At 35.0% G+C, this 17,655-nt stretch overlaps 1 protein-coding gene across 2 annotated transcripts in view; it reads left to right on the top strand.

Annotated features, from left to right (window-relative positions):
• The first annotated feature begins 631 nt into the window (after nt 1–631).
• The window catches only part of Trs20 (trafficking protein particle complex subunit 2), a 54,437-nt gene continuing 37,413 nt past the window's right edge, over nt 632–17,655 (top strand). Inside the window, exon 1 of one of the 2 annotated variants that reach the window (XM_089089558.1) lies at nt 632–733. The gene's annotated coding sequence lies outside the window, so the exon portion shown is untranslated. Of the gene's footprint in view, nt 734–9,695; nt 9,785–17,655 lie in introns of those variants that run through there. The other variant, XM_089089559.1, reaches the window with a different exon arrangement.

Genomic DNA, 17,655 nt, shown 5'->3' with positions numbered 1-17,655 from the left:
TAGTCAGCTTAAGAACTAAATTCTAAATTAGGTTTTGTTGTACCCTTTTGACACATCCGTAGTGAAAGCAGCACAGTTTGCCGTAGAACAACGTGCTAACTTTAATCTTTAAACCTATAACTTTAACTTATAATCAATTTACAGAATCTAGTCGCGTGGGGAACTTCAAGCTATCTCTTAACGAATTAGCGAGCAGTCAACCTCAAAAGACGTTCATATTATATTTTAGAATCTGACATACGCATCCTACCCGTAAGCGTATTCCAGACAATCCTGCAATAAGTGTGTCGGAAAATAAATAAATTGCTGAAGATATTATTTCTTACACTGACTCTATCTTTTTCATGAAGTCTTCGATTTGAAGAAAATGAATTAAAAAATTAGAATAACAATAAAAAATGAAATAGAAACACAGAGAGGAACGAAGCGAAAGAGAAGAGATTGTATATTTGAAATATTAGAGTAGTATTCAGCTTTCATATATAGCTTTCAAAAAGGTGTGTGTATTTATTGACACGCAAAACGTGCAAAAAATTTGGTGTCTGACATTTCTTTTTTTAAGGGAGCACATTACATTTTAGCGCTTTATTTGGCTTGAATAAAAATCTTTGCCATAACACAAATTGAATTTCGGAATACAAGATTTGAATAGAAAAGACGTGAAGTCTTTAAGAGCCTAACAAAATAGCTCTGCTGCCTGTGTTAGAAAGAACAAGCCAAGAAATTTAAACTGGTAACTTGAGTAAACAAGTTAATGCTTCTCAATTCCTCTCATCAAAGTTCCTCGTTTGGCTGTCTCATTGATCTTAGTTAGCCTAGGCTATTTTCTATAATTTTTAACAATTTATCAATTTTTTAATTTCCGTGTTATCAATGGTTAACATATGAGTTTTGAAGCACAGTTCCAGTTTGCTTTGTTACAAAAAACTTGATGAAAATGAGCCAAATTACAAACCTACCTCCACTCTTTCTCCCCTTAGAGGGTCTTGACCTTTGATGACCTTTAAAAATGTGTGTGTTATAAAAGTGAAACTGTGAAAAATAGATCTTCTGCTTAAATGAAATACAACAAAATTGTTTTCAGCTTCACAACTTTGCTCAATCCCAATTTATAAGGTTTTAAAGATAGGCCTATGCAAATACATTTCCTAAATTTTGAAAAAAACAACATAGATATTGCTTAAAATACTACTCAAATAACAGGAATTGCATTTTTCAGAACTAAAGCCAGAGGAAAAAAAACTGATAACTGAAAATTAAGGTAAAATGTTGTTTTGTCAAATGTAGGCAAATTTCAGGACCCTCTAGAGGGAGAAGGCATGGAGATATGTACTTCAAAATAGCTTCCTGTGACATATTTTTAGCCTGTAGACCTATCCCTGAAAGTCTCATTTTCCTAACTTAACCCCTTCCCAAGATAGCCAAAAGTAGCTAAAGTAGAATTTTACCACATTTTCTTGATATTTTTATTGGAAAACTGCCTTTTCAGGCATATTCCTTCAAAAAAAATTGTGCCCCCTGCCTAGAATTTTGAAGTTACCTTTAAAAATCAGACATCCACCACATGGCTAATATGGGAGTAAAGTTCATTTGTGATGGAAATGAATGTTATGTTTAGATTCAGCATGCAATTCTGGGTTTATTTGTACATTAGGGAGGTGGGGGTATATATTCTGTGAATATATAGGTTCTAAAAAATTCATGAATTTCTTAGAAACCTGGAAAAACAAGGATAGAAGTGAAGATTAAGGCTCTCCCCCTGCTAAATGTGTTAACTATGATTATTCTGCATATTATCAAGTAAGAATTGTTTTCTTAATATGTTTCCTTATGTTCAGCTGAACTCCTTGGCTTAAAATACTGGTTGGTTGGTTGGCTAATTCAAAGATTTGTATATATATATACACTGTCAAATTAGCCATCTGGTGATATCCCTTAAAAATTTTTTGTTATGAAAGAAAACTTTGCAAAACAACTCTTCTACTTAAATAAAGTAGAAAAAACTTTTCAGTTTCATAACTGCTCAATCTCAATTTATAGGGCTTCAAAGATCTCCAAATACATCTCCTAAGTGTAAAAAAAAACATTGATATGGCTTAAAATTCTACTCAAAAAACAGGAATTGCATTTTCAGAACTAAAACCAGAGAAAAAGAAACTGATAACTGAAAATTAAAAAAAAATTCAATTTCTCTATAAAAGGGAAACTGGTCAGTGTTCAAAGTTTCAAACCTGTCAAGTATACAAATTTCTAAGATTTTAGAAATCAGAGGAGGGTTAACATGGAAGCTTGGCAATATCTTTGCAGATCATGTTTTTAGTCCCAGATAAATTCCTGAAAGTTTCATTTTCCCAACCTAACCCCTTTCCAAGATAGTGAAAAGTAGCTAAGCTAGGATTTTACCCTAGTTATCACAGCTGTTGCAATTACAGGTTAAATTCTAGGCAAGGGGCTTTGGTATAGGTCTAGAGTTGAGTCTTTTGAGAGGGAATCATACTAAGAAAGCAATTCTTGCTTTATAAAATGTAAAATAGGCCTAATTGTACTGAAATTATTTCCCCATGCTTTCCACCATGTATCTCTCTTATTTTAACTCCTGTACCTGTAAATTGAATCAGCTCTGGCAAAACAAGAACCAGGAAAGCAAGAGTGTTGTTTGTCAGTCTTCAAAGTTATAACATATATTTTGGATTATTTAAACTGTGATGCTTTCTTTCATCCTGAATTATAGCACCTGTTTTGAACTTGACATCATGACATTTATTAATTCAGTGCTTTGAACTTAATTTAATTCAGTGAATGCTATTTCACAATATTTTGTTGTGGATTAAATCCTGTGAAGCTTGCCAGAATTCAGTGACTGTTATTTCACAGTATTTTGTCTTCCATTAAATTGACCTGACATAGATTCAAGCTATCAATTTGTAATTTGGGTAATTTATGAGTTTCTCATTGGACTTACCGTCTATGGACTCTGATTTCATTGCATTCTAACTGGTTTCAAGTGAGTGTTAATTTAAGCCTAAACATAGTGTGCAAGTTGGCAACCTGGCTTACAACTGCAAATACACCATTTACACCTACATAAGCCTATTGGATCATTTTTTGGTTGGTGATCACCACTCTTTATGGTGATTGCCACTGTTTATGTGGGCCTGCTCTACTGAAAGGTATGAGTATTTGTTTCAACAATTGGAAAGCCACTGGGATGTTTTAGGAGTTAGCTAATTTATGGATTATTGTTGCATTTATGATGGAAAAAATAACCCAGCTCCAATTCAAAGAACTTTAAAGGCTACTGGTGTCAAATGGTGGTAAACTTGACTCAATCTTAGCTGAAAAAAAGGCTCAGTCTGATATGCTAACCCAACTGTCTGTGGAAATTGAACTTTTGAGATCTGAGGCTATTGAGCATGAAAAAAGGATCTTGAGTCTTGAGGGATCCTTATTACTACAGACTGAGAAGCTTGAATAGTAATTGCTGTTTCTTGATGTTAAGGAATGCAGAACAAATGTGATTATCCATAATCTTACAGAGGCAAATCAGCCTACTGAAGAAACTTAACAAAATTGCTGATGAATTCTCTTGGAATTAAAGCTGCAGTTCCTATCATGAAGTGTTTCAGGCTCCCAGCACTGAAAGCCAATGCATTTATTACAGATCTTTGAAGTCATAACAACCATAATGCCCCAGGTCCTGTCTTAGTCAAATTTGCTAGTGAAGCTGATTCTCAGCTTGTCATGCAGTGTGTTGGTAAACTAAAGGGTTCAACCATTCGGATTTGCACAGATTTGCCACCCATACTGAATTCCATACAAAACAAACTTTTGGCAAAAGCTAAGCGCATGAAGGATCTTGGTACAATAGTAAAATCATGAGTTACACACCATGGTACAGAAGCATTGCTTGAAGTGAAAAATATGGATTCTTCGCCCTGGGCGAGAGATCACGATAGTGTTTGGTTATTTGAGTTTCGGGTTATTTTTCTTATTATTGTTTTTTTTGTTCTGCAATAGCTAAAAGAAATTGAGGAAATGTTTCTCTTATTTTTTCCCTTCATTCATTTATTCTCGTCTTGTTTTTCTTTATTTTTCTTCTTTGTGTGCTTCAAGAAAAAAAAAGGTTCAGTTTTGCTGCTGTTTTCTTGTCTCTTACAGTTATGTCATTCATTCGATTGCTGCGACGTCTACCACCTTTATTGCCTATTTACATGTCAGATTGGAGACTACAACTACTACTACTAACAACTCACAACAGCACCGGGCTGCTTGAGGTCAACACAGCTACGCATGCTCCTCCTCCACCCCAATCTATTCAAAGCCCCCTTTTTACACCTGCCCAAGAAGTTCCCATTTCCCTCAAATCTTTCTTTATGACATCCTCCTGCCCCAGACGAGGACAACCTGCTTTCTGTTTAGCCCTAGACAGTTGGCCAAAAAGAACAATCTTTGGCAATCTATAATCCTTCATCCACACAATGTGCCCGCCACCTCAACCTTCCTTTCATTATAGCCCTAGAGAGTGGTATTGAACCACATTTTTTGTATAGTCTATTGTTTGAAATACAGTCAGTCAGCCGGGTACCCAGAACATTCCTTAGGCAATTTCTCTGGAAAACATCAAGCAAATCTTCATCTGCTTTTTGGATTATCCATGCTTTAGAGCCATATTGGACCGCTGTCATCACTGTAGCTTCTAATATTCTAATCTTGGTTTGCAGACTTGTCTTCCTATTCTTCCAAACTTTTTTTAACTCTGAAAAAACACTCTGAGCCTTGGCTATTCTACTTTTAATCATCTGCACTGCTCCCACTGTCTTTACTAATAATACTACCAAGGTAAGTGAAACTGCCCACCTGATCAATCTTTTCATTACCCAACACCACCTTTTCATCTTCACTTATTCTTAGCCTAAGTGACTTAGTCATCTTATCATTAATTTTCAAACCTATTCTAGCACCCTGAACTCGCAAAACTTCTAAAACTTCATCCATTTTGCTCACACTTTCATCTAGGATGCTTAAATCGTCAGCATAATTTAAGTCCATGAGACTTTTTCCTCCCCATTTGATTCCATGGTCTCCCATTGCCTTTCCTGTGCTCCTTAAGACAAAGTCCATCAAAATAATCCATATAAAGGGGGATAGAATACAACCCTGCTTAACTCCTGATTTAATACTAAACCAGATGCTAACCTCATTTCCTACCTTAACTGCAGCAGTGTTATTCTCATACATAGCACTAATCACTCTAATGTATTTGTCTGGTATACCATACAAGGATAAAACCTTTACTATAGCTTTTCTATCAACAGAAGCGAACGCTTGCTCATAATCTTTAAAACTGAGGACCAAAGATGTTTGAAAACGCAGGCACTTCTCAATTATTAGCCTAAGAGTGAAAATTTGGTCGAAACATCCTTTACCTTTTCTAAAACCACACTGTTCTTCTCTTAAAACTTTGTCTATGGCATCTCTCAGTCTAAAAAGTATCATATTACTATATAGTCTACTACCTACAGAGACCAGATAAATGCTTCAAAAATTACCACACTCACTTTTATTAGCTTTCTTAATAAGCGGCTTAATTTGTGTTTTCCTAAAATCGTCTAGTACTTCCCTTTTTCAAAAATCATATTCCTTATCTTCAGTAGCTGATTTGTAACCTCAGAGCCACCATATTTGAGAAAATCGCTTACTACCCTATCAGCACCGGGAACCTTATTATTTTTTTATTCTTTTAGTGCTGTTGCTAATTCATCCTCACAAAACAAATCTTCCTTCACATCCAAGGTATCACAAACTTTTTCATTTTTCTCTATATATTTTCCTGCAACTCTATCTTGGTTAAGCAAATTCTCAAAATGTTCAGCCCATCTCTCTTTAGTTTTTTCCTTATTACTAATTGTGGCCCCATTCCTATCTTTAAATGGGCCAATTCTGGATTGACTACTCCCTCTCAATTTGTTAACATGCCAGTAAAGTATTTTACTATTATGCCGTCTAGCTGCATCTTCCAGGTCCTCGGCAATTATATCTATGGCCTCCACTTCACAGCTCCTTAGTTCTTGTTTTAATGCTTTCTCCACTTTCTTCACATTCCTTTTGTTTTCATATGATCTATCACTCAGATAATTCTTGTACAAGTCCTTTCCTCTTTCTATTAAACATAAGGCTTTTTCACTAATATTCTTAGCTGCAGTTCTAGCTTTCTTTCCTAAGACACCTTCAGCAATTTCACAAATTATTTTTCTAAAATTATTCCAACCATCTTCCACATTATCAAATTTTAAACTCTCAAGTTTAGCATTCAACTGTTCCTGGAAAGTTTCTCTCAAATTCTCATCCTGGAGTCTACCAACATCATAACTTCCTGGGAGGTAGTTACCCTTCCAATATTTCAGCTTTAAATTAACCCTTGACACTACTAGATGGTGATCTTTACTTTTAACATCAATAACAGCACTCCTATATACCCTTGTATCTTGTATTGATCCTGCCCGTCTGCGGTTTCATCCAGAGATATTTTGGTTGGTAAGTTTTAAATAAGAATTTAAATATATATGGGGTTCAGACTGGCCGGCTGGATGCACTCGAGGCTTCTCCATTGAATTTGTAAAACCTTTTATTTGATTATGGTAATGATGTTGATAATCTAAACTGTTTTTAGTAAGGTCCATACTTGTAGGGAACGCGGAGGTCTCGCTTTATTTGTAAATAGTAGTATACCAGTTCAATTAATTAGTGAGTTTCATCTGTTTTATGAAGAAATGGTTTTTGAATTTTCGCTTGTGGACATAAGTTTAAATTGTAAGTCAGTCCTATGTTGCGTAATTTATTGTCCACCTAGTTCTTCTGTAAGTGGATTTGTCCAAAAACTAGATGCATTTATTCCACAGCTGAAATTGAAATATAGGAATCTTATATTGATGGGTGACTTCAACATCAATCTGTATCCAAACCATGATGGTGACCTGTCTGGTGGTTTGGAGTTGGTGCAATTCTTATCTACTATCCTAGCCTCTGATTTAATTCCTTTGTGCAGTATCCCCACAAGAGTTACAGAATTGTCAGCATCACTCATTGATAATATTTTCACAGATTTTAAGATAATTGAAAGCAGTGTCGTTGTCAACAATACTTCTGATCATTTTCTTGTTTTAACAAATGTTGATATTGGACAGTCAAACAATCAAATAAAAAAGAAAAAATGTAGGAAGCTGGATGTATCGTCTACTCAGAAGCTGAAAGTTACACTGGAAGAACGGGGTTTTTCTGAGGTGTATTCTTGTTCAAATGCTAATGAGGCAGGCAAGTTTTTGTCCAAAGATGTAAGGCAGTTCTGGATGAAATGTGCCTGCTGAAACCATTAAAGTGCCAGAAGTATAAAGTCCTGTTTAAACCGTGGATTAAAAATGGCGTTTTAAAGTCAGTAAAAACAACAAATAAGCTGTATAAGCGTTTTATCCAGTATCCTTCTGATGAAAATAAACGGATATTTATAAATCATAAGAATACTTTAACAAAACTCCTCCGATCTACAAAGAAGATTTATTACTCGAAAGCTTTCGACAATGCCCAGGGATACCCTAAAAAGACATGGAATCTCATCAACTCCTGCCTTGGAAAAAATAATGACATTTCACTTCCACATGAGATGATGTCTCTGGATGGAGTAAACAGAGTTTCAGGCAAACACGAGGTTATTAGCTTGCTTAATAGCCATTTTGTGACTATTGGCGAGAGAACTGGTCCACCTGGCCCACCTTCACCCTCTTCTAATTCTACAAATACAGAATAACATAAATTTTCAACTTACCTACCGTCTCCCAGTCAAGGCTCGATGTTTCTTTCCCCGGTAAAAGAACAGGAACTTATTAGCATAATAAAGCTGCTGAAAAATGGAGCTTCTAAAGGAACGGATGGGTCATCAACAAAGCTGCTGAAGGCAATAATTCTCGAGGTTACAGATGCATTGGCACACATGATAAATTTATGTTTTACCACTGAATCATTCCCCAGGATTTTTAAGTCGGTCATCGCCTTGCATGGAGGAGGTGACCCCCTAGACCCCACAAATTACCACCCAATATCTATCTTGTCGGCATTTTCGAAGTTGATTGAGCAGTGTCTATACAACAAGATAGTATCTTATCTGTTGGTGAAGGAATTTTTCTCCCTGTCCCAGTTCGGATTTCGGAAAAAACCACTGGACTGAGCTCGTAGTTTTAATTGTTACCCAATTTATGCATGATGCTCTCGATAATAACGAAATCCCTGCTACTATTTTTTTTGATAAAAAGAAGGCATTTTCACACTATATTTTACAGTGTAAACTTGATAATTGTGGATTTAGAGGCCCAGTGAAAGATTTAATCATGTTGTACCAAAAAGACTGGTCTCAATTTATGAGTAATGGTGATATTGTTTCCTGTGAAGTGCCCCAGTCGAATGTAGTTGCGGTGCCCCAGGGCTCAATTTTGGGTCCTCTTTTATTTCTCATTTACGTGAATGATATTTCTAGTGCTTTAAAAGAGCTTGGATTAACTGAGTTGTTTGCTGATGACACTGCTTGCAGCGTTAAAGCTAATGATGAATCACAACTACACACGAAAATCGTAAGTGCTGTGAAGTGCCTACTCCAGTGGTTCCAAGAAAACAGGCTAGTGGTGAATTGTTCTAAGTCAAATTTTGTGATTTTCTCTCGAGTTGGAGTTTGCCTGCCAAGCCTGCGGTTTGTGGTCATTGACGATCGCACTAGTATTTCTATAGTTGAAAACACTAGGTATCATGGTATCCAGCTAGATAGTAACCTGTCATTTAAATCTCATATAGATAGAGTGAAACTAAAGATAAGCCGAAATGTTGGAATGATGTATCGCCTTAAATTCCTCCTACCTTATCATGCTATGCGTTCTGTGTATTTTTCCCTTATTCAATCATACCTTAGTTATTGCCCCCTCGTTTACTTGAACACCTTCACTAGTCATCTGACTCCTCTACAGAGGCTTCAAAATAAAGGAATCCGTGTTCTAAAAGAGTTTGTTCCATCTCCCACGTCACTGCCAGGCTCATCTCCCATGAAGGGTGCCTATAAGTTTCTTAATATATTGCCTGTCTCTCAATTTCTTCAGTTTTTTTCGATAGTTTTGTTGGGATGTTACTTCAAAATAGTCCTCCTTTAATGATGTATTCTCTTGATCTGCTTCCTACTGACTGTGTCCATCATTATAATACTCGTTTTGGTTCTAATCCTCATCAGCCTCTGATCAGATGTAAGTGATCTAGATTTAGTTTATGTAATTCCCTTATTAAATTTTATTTATCATTGGATGATAAAGAAATTGTTCGCCTTTCCCTTCCCTTGTTAAAAAAAAAAGTTTGAAGGTGAATTCACTTGAATTATATTAAAAGTTGGTTCAACGTTTTCTTTTAATATATTGGTTAATTTTTATTATTATTATTATTATTGTTAGTGGTTTGGCCTATGGTTGGTTTTGTCCGGTTTATCTGATACCCCACCTAAAGATGTTTTATTTGTGTGTTTTTGAGTCTTAGATCTGACATGGTAAGTCACGTTACGTTTTTTTTCTTTTCTTTTTGTTTTATAAATTTTTTTCGTTGTCTTTTAATTTGGTATGCCCGAGCATTTTGTTAAGTGCCCTCTCTGCCAGGCAAGTTTATATATTTAATTGTGCTTTATTTTGAAGATTAAAACCTTGAACCTTGAAGTGACTCATGGCAGAATAATTTTGTTAGATACAATTATTCTGTATATTATGAAGTAAGAATTGTTTTCTTAACATGTTTTCTTCTCAATAGGCCCAATTCTAGGGTCTATTGAGAATTCAGTTGCGTCAGAAATTAAATTTACCCTGTCCCCCTACTGTGCAAATATATATCCTAAATTGTACAGGCCAATATGCACTGGATTCTCTAAAAGTCTCTTCTTTTTTCAAATTGATTTAACAATCTTTACAAATGCTAAAACATTCATTATACCTATTTACAATTCAGGGCAAATATTTGGATATTGTGTGGAGTCCCAAGGGGGAGGAGGGCACAGCCCCCCCCCCAATTTTTTCAGTGTTTGGTAAAATTTTTGCTGAAGGTGATTTTTTTTGCAAAATTCCTGATTTCTGCAAAAAAATCAACAGAAATAAGGTAGCAATTCAGTAAAATCTATGAAGTTTGTCCTCCCCCCCCCCTATACAATGAGGTGCAGAGTGCCTCTGGTGGAAGTTACTGGTAAAGTTCATTTCTGATGCAAATGAATGCTATATTTGGATTAAGGATGAAATTCTGATTCTAGAAGTTTTGTCTATTACTTAAGTTACCTACTCTCAGGGGTATGATCTCTCCAGAATTGCTCCATAGCCTAAGATCCTCTGTTGAGGTTTTTTGAATTTCCTACCTCTGCCCCTTCCCCCTCTAAAGGGCACTAATCTTTGATGATCACACAAAGTCTTTGTGTTATAAAAGTAAAACTATGACTAATAGATCTGCTGCTGAAATGAGACAAAAAGAAAGTGTTATGAGTGTAAATTTGCTATGAACCCATGTGCAACTGAACCACAGTGTAACAGAACCTCTGTTAAACTGAACCCCTGTGCAACTGAACCACCCTTGTGTAACTGACCACTCATGCAACTGAACCCCTGTGCAGCTCAACCCTATTTAACTGGACCCTTGTGCAACTGAACCACTGAAATCAGTTTTTCAGTATTCTACAAATATGAGACAATATCAAGGGGTAAAACACAAATCAGAATCTTTACATGTTCAAGCTTGTTGGGAATTGTTAGTTTTTTTTAAAGTTACTTAAAAAAGAAAAGAAAATCAGATGTCATAAACTATTAAAGCCAGATATTACTATTATGGTGTCTGGCTACATCTTCCACATCTTTGGCAATTTTCATCCATGGCCTCCAATTTACACCTCCTTAATCCACATTTTAACACTTTCTTTACATTCCTCTTATTTTCATATGATCTATCACTCAAATAATTTTTGTACAGGCCCATCCTCCTCTCTATTAAACATAAAGTATTTTAACTAATATTCCTTGCTGCATTTATATCTTTCTTCCCCAAGAGACCATTAGTGACTTCACAAACTGTTCTCCTAAAATTATTCCATCATTCTTCTACATTGTCAAATTTTAAACTCTCCAATTTAGTATTTAACTATTCCTGGAAAGTTTTTATCAAATTGTTGTCTTGGAGTCTATCAGTGTTTACAACTAAACAAATCTTTTTTATGAATGATCTTGACAGGCATTTATATCATGACTTTAAAAAAACAAACAATTCCAACAAGGTTGAATAAGTAAAGATTCTTACTTGTGTTCTACCCCATGATATTGCCTCATATATTTAGAATGCTGGAAAACAGAGTATGGGGGTTTAGTTGCACAAGGGTTCAGTTGCATGGGGGTTCAGTTGTACAGGGTTCAGTTATATGGGGTTGTGTTGCATAGGTTTTCAGTTAAATGGGGTTCAGTTGCACAAGGGTTCATTTACATGGGAGATCAGTTACATAGGGATTCATTTGTAATGGAACCAAAATAAATATAGCAGCCTACCATTAGATTCCTTATTTTATTTTATGCTCTTTTCAAATATCATGGTTGCTTGTCTAAATACCTCCAGCCCCCCCTCTCTAGTGGTCCCAGGTATAGCCCTAGGATATATTAAAACAAACAAAAGAAAACACTTATGTCATCCCTAAAATTGTATCTCTTTACTCTACACTCCTCCCCCCTATACAGACACACACATACCTCATGTGCAAATATATAGCCCAAATTATTCATACTCTGTGAATTTTTCTTAGGTCAACTCTTTCCTTCAAATAAATTTAACAGCAAACAAAAACATCAATGGCAACAAGCAATAAAAAATTCATGGAGGAGGGCCAATGTCCCCTAAAAGTCAGAACATCATATGCACTTTACTGAAAACTAGTTTAAACATTTTCTCTTCTGTAATGTTTGTGATACCAAAATTCCTAAGACTTTTAGGAATGAATTTTCAATATATATTAAACTCCCAATCTACATTCATTAGTACTTTTCAGTAATCCTGGTTAGTATTTTGATTTTGTATATGGCTTGAAATAAAAATAGTTTTCAGTAAAGTGCAAATGATATTTTGGTCTTTAGAAGGCATAGGGGGCATTAGCCTTATACCGGTTAATGGTAGTTTCTGTTTATTTTAAGCTATAATTATTTATTGTCTTTCTTGTTTGTGCTGGGTTTAATTTATTCATTGATGGTGGTTTATGTTTGTTTTAAGCTTGGATTATTATTTGACTTTATTGATACTTGTCTTTTATTTAACATAGTTCTTTACTTTTTTTGGAGAACTTTTTTTTGTAGGAAACCTTTTTCTTAAAATTGATAATCAAAGTTTAAATATATCAGCGTAATGTGTCAAAGCCTTTATCAACAATGCAGAAACAAAGGAAAAGTAGGAAAAAAAAAGAAAAAAAAAATACTGGCTTAACCATATTGAGAAAACAAATAAAAAGCTGAGAAAAGTACATAGGCTATACAATTTTTTTTAAAGATAAAACAGTATTTGACAGAATGTATTGAGAAGTCAGTGTACAAAAACTAGGCAGGGTGACTACTATACAGTGGCAGATCTAGAGAAAAGTCTTTTAAAAAGTTAGAGCTATACCCCTGGACAAATTCATTTTAAAGGCAGAGTGATAACAGAAAAAAACACTGAATGTAGGCACCCGGGGAAAATCTTGGGAGGGAGGTGGGGTCTCCCTCCCTAGATCCACAAGTTCTACTATTTATACTATTAAATATGTCCTGGGTCTTCTTTTGGCATGAGATTCTAACTAATGAATTTGTTTATGGTACTTATTTAACCGATATATAATTACCTTGGTGAAATTAATCAAATAAGACACAGGTCAAAGATCTTTCATTACTCCTTTTTTTTTAATTTATCCAATTTTGTAAACCCAAAATTATTAAGGCATTTTTAAACTGCACATCTCATGTTAGAAGAAAACTTGGACATACATTATAGCAGATACCAGTTACCTTTCCTTGTGTTAGTACTTCAATTATCTCACTGAACTTGTTTAATAACAACAGTAATAACAACTGGGCATGAGTTTCTTTTGTTTTTTTTTGTATAGAATTTTTGTTTTTCCCATATAATTGTGCATAATCTTATTGTTCAAGCTAGTTTTTTTTTCTAATTTTTCCTGTTGACAAAGGCTTCTGAATTTGAAACCGAAATATTTAGATATTGGCTACTATTTGTATAAAAAGTCTTTTTTTTCTTTTAATGTTCACTGTCTAATTAAAAGTTCTACCTTTGTTCAATATTCCTGTTCTATTAAATCATAATCAGAATGTCACATTATCATGTCTCAATGGATAACATCAACCAGCCAGCCCCCGTAACAAAGGCTTTAAATTATGCAAATTGCTCGAATGTGCTAGCCTTGCCCTAGGCTTCCAATTCACTCTGGACCTCCAACTGACCTAAGTCCTAGCTTTACGATTTTGATGACTTAATACAATTCATTTAAGTTCAGATTGCAGAAATTGTGCAGTTGGGGATCAGAAAGGTGGACATGTAGCCCTTTGTTTAAGCTGGAATTGTGCAAAAAAATTTAATTGACATTAGGCGAGCAACCCATCTGTCACCCCTCAACTCCCCATCTACTACCAACTTTTAATGGAAATATAGGCATGTTGCACCTTGTTTGAACAGGAATCATAGAAAAAGTTCTAATCCATATTAATAGGAGGACCAAACCAGCACTACCAGCCCTACCCAAGTCAGTTTTCTAACAGCTAAGTAGGCATGTGGCACTTTAATTGAAATGGAACAATGCAAGGATTTTCAGTCCATATGATTGAAGAAGTGAAACAGGCCTATGGTTCTTACTACTTCTTGTATCCACTGCTAAATTGCTTGCTCTGCACCCCTAAGAGGATAGACCAATAGGGCTAAAATGGGGCATGCATGAACCTCTCTGGATCCAGGAGCTGTAGCCTATAAGATGATTTGTTAGAGAAATGATATAAAGAGCATATAGTTTGGAGGGGTGGCAGGGAGAGGGGGGGGGGGGCTCATAGATTTAAATGTTTTTTCACTTTCTATAGTATAGCATGTCTTTATTTGCTCACAAATCCCAGGATTTACAAAGAATATAGTGCATTAGGAGGTGCTAAGTATTAAAGATGAAGCATATTACATCATTATAAAGGTTCCCAAGCAATATCTGGCAACTTTTGTTAGTTCATTTTAATATGACTGACAAAAACGTCTCCTGTAGCTCTGTTAAATGGAAACCCATTATGGATATATGTTCTATTTTGTATGCTCCCCCACCCCTAAATGATGTACAGCAAAAATTTTCACTGAATATTAAGCCTGATCTGTCAGAAACAACTATTTAACATGGATTATCAACTTTACCAATGGTTAATTCAGAATAAAAATTTTCTGTTTTATTCTAGAATTGATGGGATTTTTCATTAGGAACTTTTAAAAAATTATCTCTGGCTAAGCATGACAAGATAAGAACAAATTCGGAAAAAAGAAAAAAGGAGGATATTTACAGCCAGGGAAAGTGAAAATGCTGTGCCAATATTTCGGCAGATACCTCTACTCAACCCTCCTCTATGCAATAATATCTTACCATTCACTGTTTGATTTTTTATTCAGTTACCCTTTCACTGTTGCTTGGAAAGGTTCTTACTTTTTTTTTAGGGGTGATTTTTATAGTTTCGTTTTTATTTATTTTAGTCGCTGCTATTTGAGGTCCTTTTTTATTTTTGCACTGAAGACAGTCAAGTAGAGGTCTGCATTGCATTTTAGTTTTCACAGTGCTTTACATCTATCAAACTTAAAACGCACAGAAATTACGACAAAAAGAGTAGGCTTAACTGCCCAGGAGTAGGGCTACATAACGCAAAGGACACAATAGTCTTTAAAGGGCTTTGGGGGGGGGGGTAAATTAATTTCTGTTCTTTTTAAGTTTAACTGAATTATTCATTTTTATTTCTACTCTTTTTAGGATTCATTTATTGAGGTATATGATTATCTGTAACTTTATATCTAATATGATTATTCATTTTAATTTCTCTGTGGTTGTGGTTTCATTTATTCATTGATAGAATTTCTGGTTGTATTAAGTTCGAATTGTTATATGACTTTATGTCTGCTTGTCTTAGGTTTTAATATGGCCCTTTACTTTTCTTGAAAACTTCTTTCTTGGAATTCCTTTTTTAAATTTATTGATTTGAAGGACACCTTATGAAAAATATGGGTCTCAACATTCACTGCTCCACACAGCCTCATCCCCACAAAATATCAACAGACCCACCTAAAATGACCCATGGCGAGAGTGGTGTAAATTCACAGAAATCAAATGTAGATGGGGGAGGGGGGAGTATTTTTCAAAATCTAAAGAATGACAGTTTATTGTTTCTTTTTATTTTTCAATGAAAATACCAAAAATATAATTTTACTGATAACACATAAAAAGGGCATTTTTCAGAGTCAGGAGGGGGGGGGGGCAAAAATATCGCTAGGGGATAATGCCCAACCGTATCCCTCCCGTTCCCCACAATTGTCACAACTGTGTGGTTGGTCCTAATCTTCAATACTTTATAATGGTTAGTATTGCTGTGTAAAAAAGTCTAACAATAACTTTCCTTTTATATGAACTACATGTCTGCATATATGTTTAGGTACAAATGTGTTTTTGCGCACCATTATGGCCTGGGAGGTTACACTGAGAGGCTTCCAGCAGTTCTAAACTGATTGCCTTCCTGGGAGCTTCTGCTCAGTATTTGTTTGGCCTAGTTTGCAACAGTATTTGTTTGGCCTAGTTAATTGGCAGTATAAAATGGGAGGAACTGGCACTTCACTGATGCATTGTGATGCAAATTGCCACTTGAATGAACATTTTCTTGATATTTTGTAACCAAAAATTCAGTACAATCGCCTCTGAACACCCCCCCCCCCAAAAAAAAGCAAAAAAAAAACAGTGGAAAAAGCGATAAACATGCATCTGTGACCAATGTTCTTAGCAAACATGCAAAATTTTGTATTTTTATTGGTAATTGATTCAATGCTTCACTCCATTGTTCAAGAAAATTTGATTGTGTGATTTTGATCAAAATGACACCACCTAGGCATTTCTAAAATCCTCATGCCCACCTTGTGATCCTTAAATTTTGTTGCTCGAAATTTTACGTGTATTCACCCGAAGGAAGCCTGAAAAGGTCAGGTTCAGATACCAACTTGGTATCTTCTTACAGATTTGCCCCTTTGAAAATACCCCAAGCAGAAAATTCCACCCCCCATCCGAAAAATGTATTCAAACTTCCCAATAGCAAATGGTATACGTAAACAATGGGCAAATTTTATAACTTAGACCAAATTTTTTGAATATTTCTGGGAGACTCTTTGAATGCGTGGATTCTTCCCAATAGAAGTCGTCCAATCACATGTCAGGTTTTATTGTTTTTATGCATTTCACATGAAGTATGAAGAAGTAATGATATTTTACTTGGTATCTTCTTTTGGGTCCTTCTTTAGCCCTATTTTAAACTGATGAAAAATATTTTCGAATAAAACATTTTTATACAATGCATAACTTCATTGCAACGCTATCTTGTATTTTCCTTTGTTTTACTCTTCAATTGCATTTGAATGTGATGTCATTCCAGGCGAAGGGTGCACATGCTGCCCAAGACCCACCAAAATATTGTCATGCCCAACTAGGGGAATCACGGGTTCACATGCTGATCATAGTGTTTTGATCACTTTTAAAACTAACAAAAATTACTATAAATGAAGAAACTAAACCTAAAATGAACAGAAGCTGTTAGAAAGTGGATTTAAACGTGAAACGAACCGAAACTATCACAATTAAATTTAGGGTAGCAAACCCCCACCCTCATCAAAACACTCTGACAGGCTTGGTTATCATTTGCACTTTACTTAAAGCTAAATGGATTTTTTTTGTTGTAACTCTTGTCTAGTCAGTTGCTTTTTCACCATATTTGAAAGGAATGCATTGTAAAGAGAAAAAACAAGTATTTAAAAAACAGACAAAACAAATTAATTGTCACCACTGTTTTTATGTAGATACACTTTTTCCTCGAAGCTCAATCACCATTTGGATTTCCCCTTCACATCTTTCTTCTTTAAAAGAAAAGTGACACTTAAGTATAATGGAGGTTTGATTGAGAGGCATACATACTCCTCTTTTTGGTAACATCCACTATTTCATATTGTATACAGGCATGTCAATGGGGGGGATTTTCTGCCTAGTATTTTGTGCCCCTTCCCCTCTTAGATTTAAAAAAAATATATTTTTTTTAGTCTTTTACTAAAAAATGCTTTTCTTTTGAAATTTTCATTGAAAAAATATTTAAAACAAACGGCAAATTTACTCTCTCCCCCAGGTTTCAAAAAAAAAAAAAATATATATATATTTTGCCGCTTCCTACATTTACATGAATTGACAGTCCTGGCTGTATATAGCTCAATGAGTTTCCGTGAATATTGTAATTTGCAAGTCGATTCCTCTGAAAGCTTGATTAATTAAAAAAAATAAAATGATTATTGCATTTTGGAATATAACTAAAAGGAAAAAATTATTGA

This window comes from Artemia sp. Qi Xiang Cuo, chromosome 5 (genome assembly GCF_049724085.1).
Source record: "Artemia sp. Qi Xiang Cuo chromosome 5, ASM4972408v1, whole genome shotgun sequence".
NCBI classification, from domain to species: Eukaryota; Metazoa; Arthropoda; class Branchiopoda; order Anostraca; family Artemiidae; genus Artemia; species Artemia sp. Qi Xiang Cuo.
The sequence above is the reverse complement of the archived record's forward strand: the minus strand, read 5'-3'. Positions and strand labels throughout refer to the sequence as shown.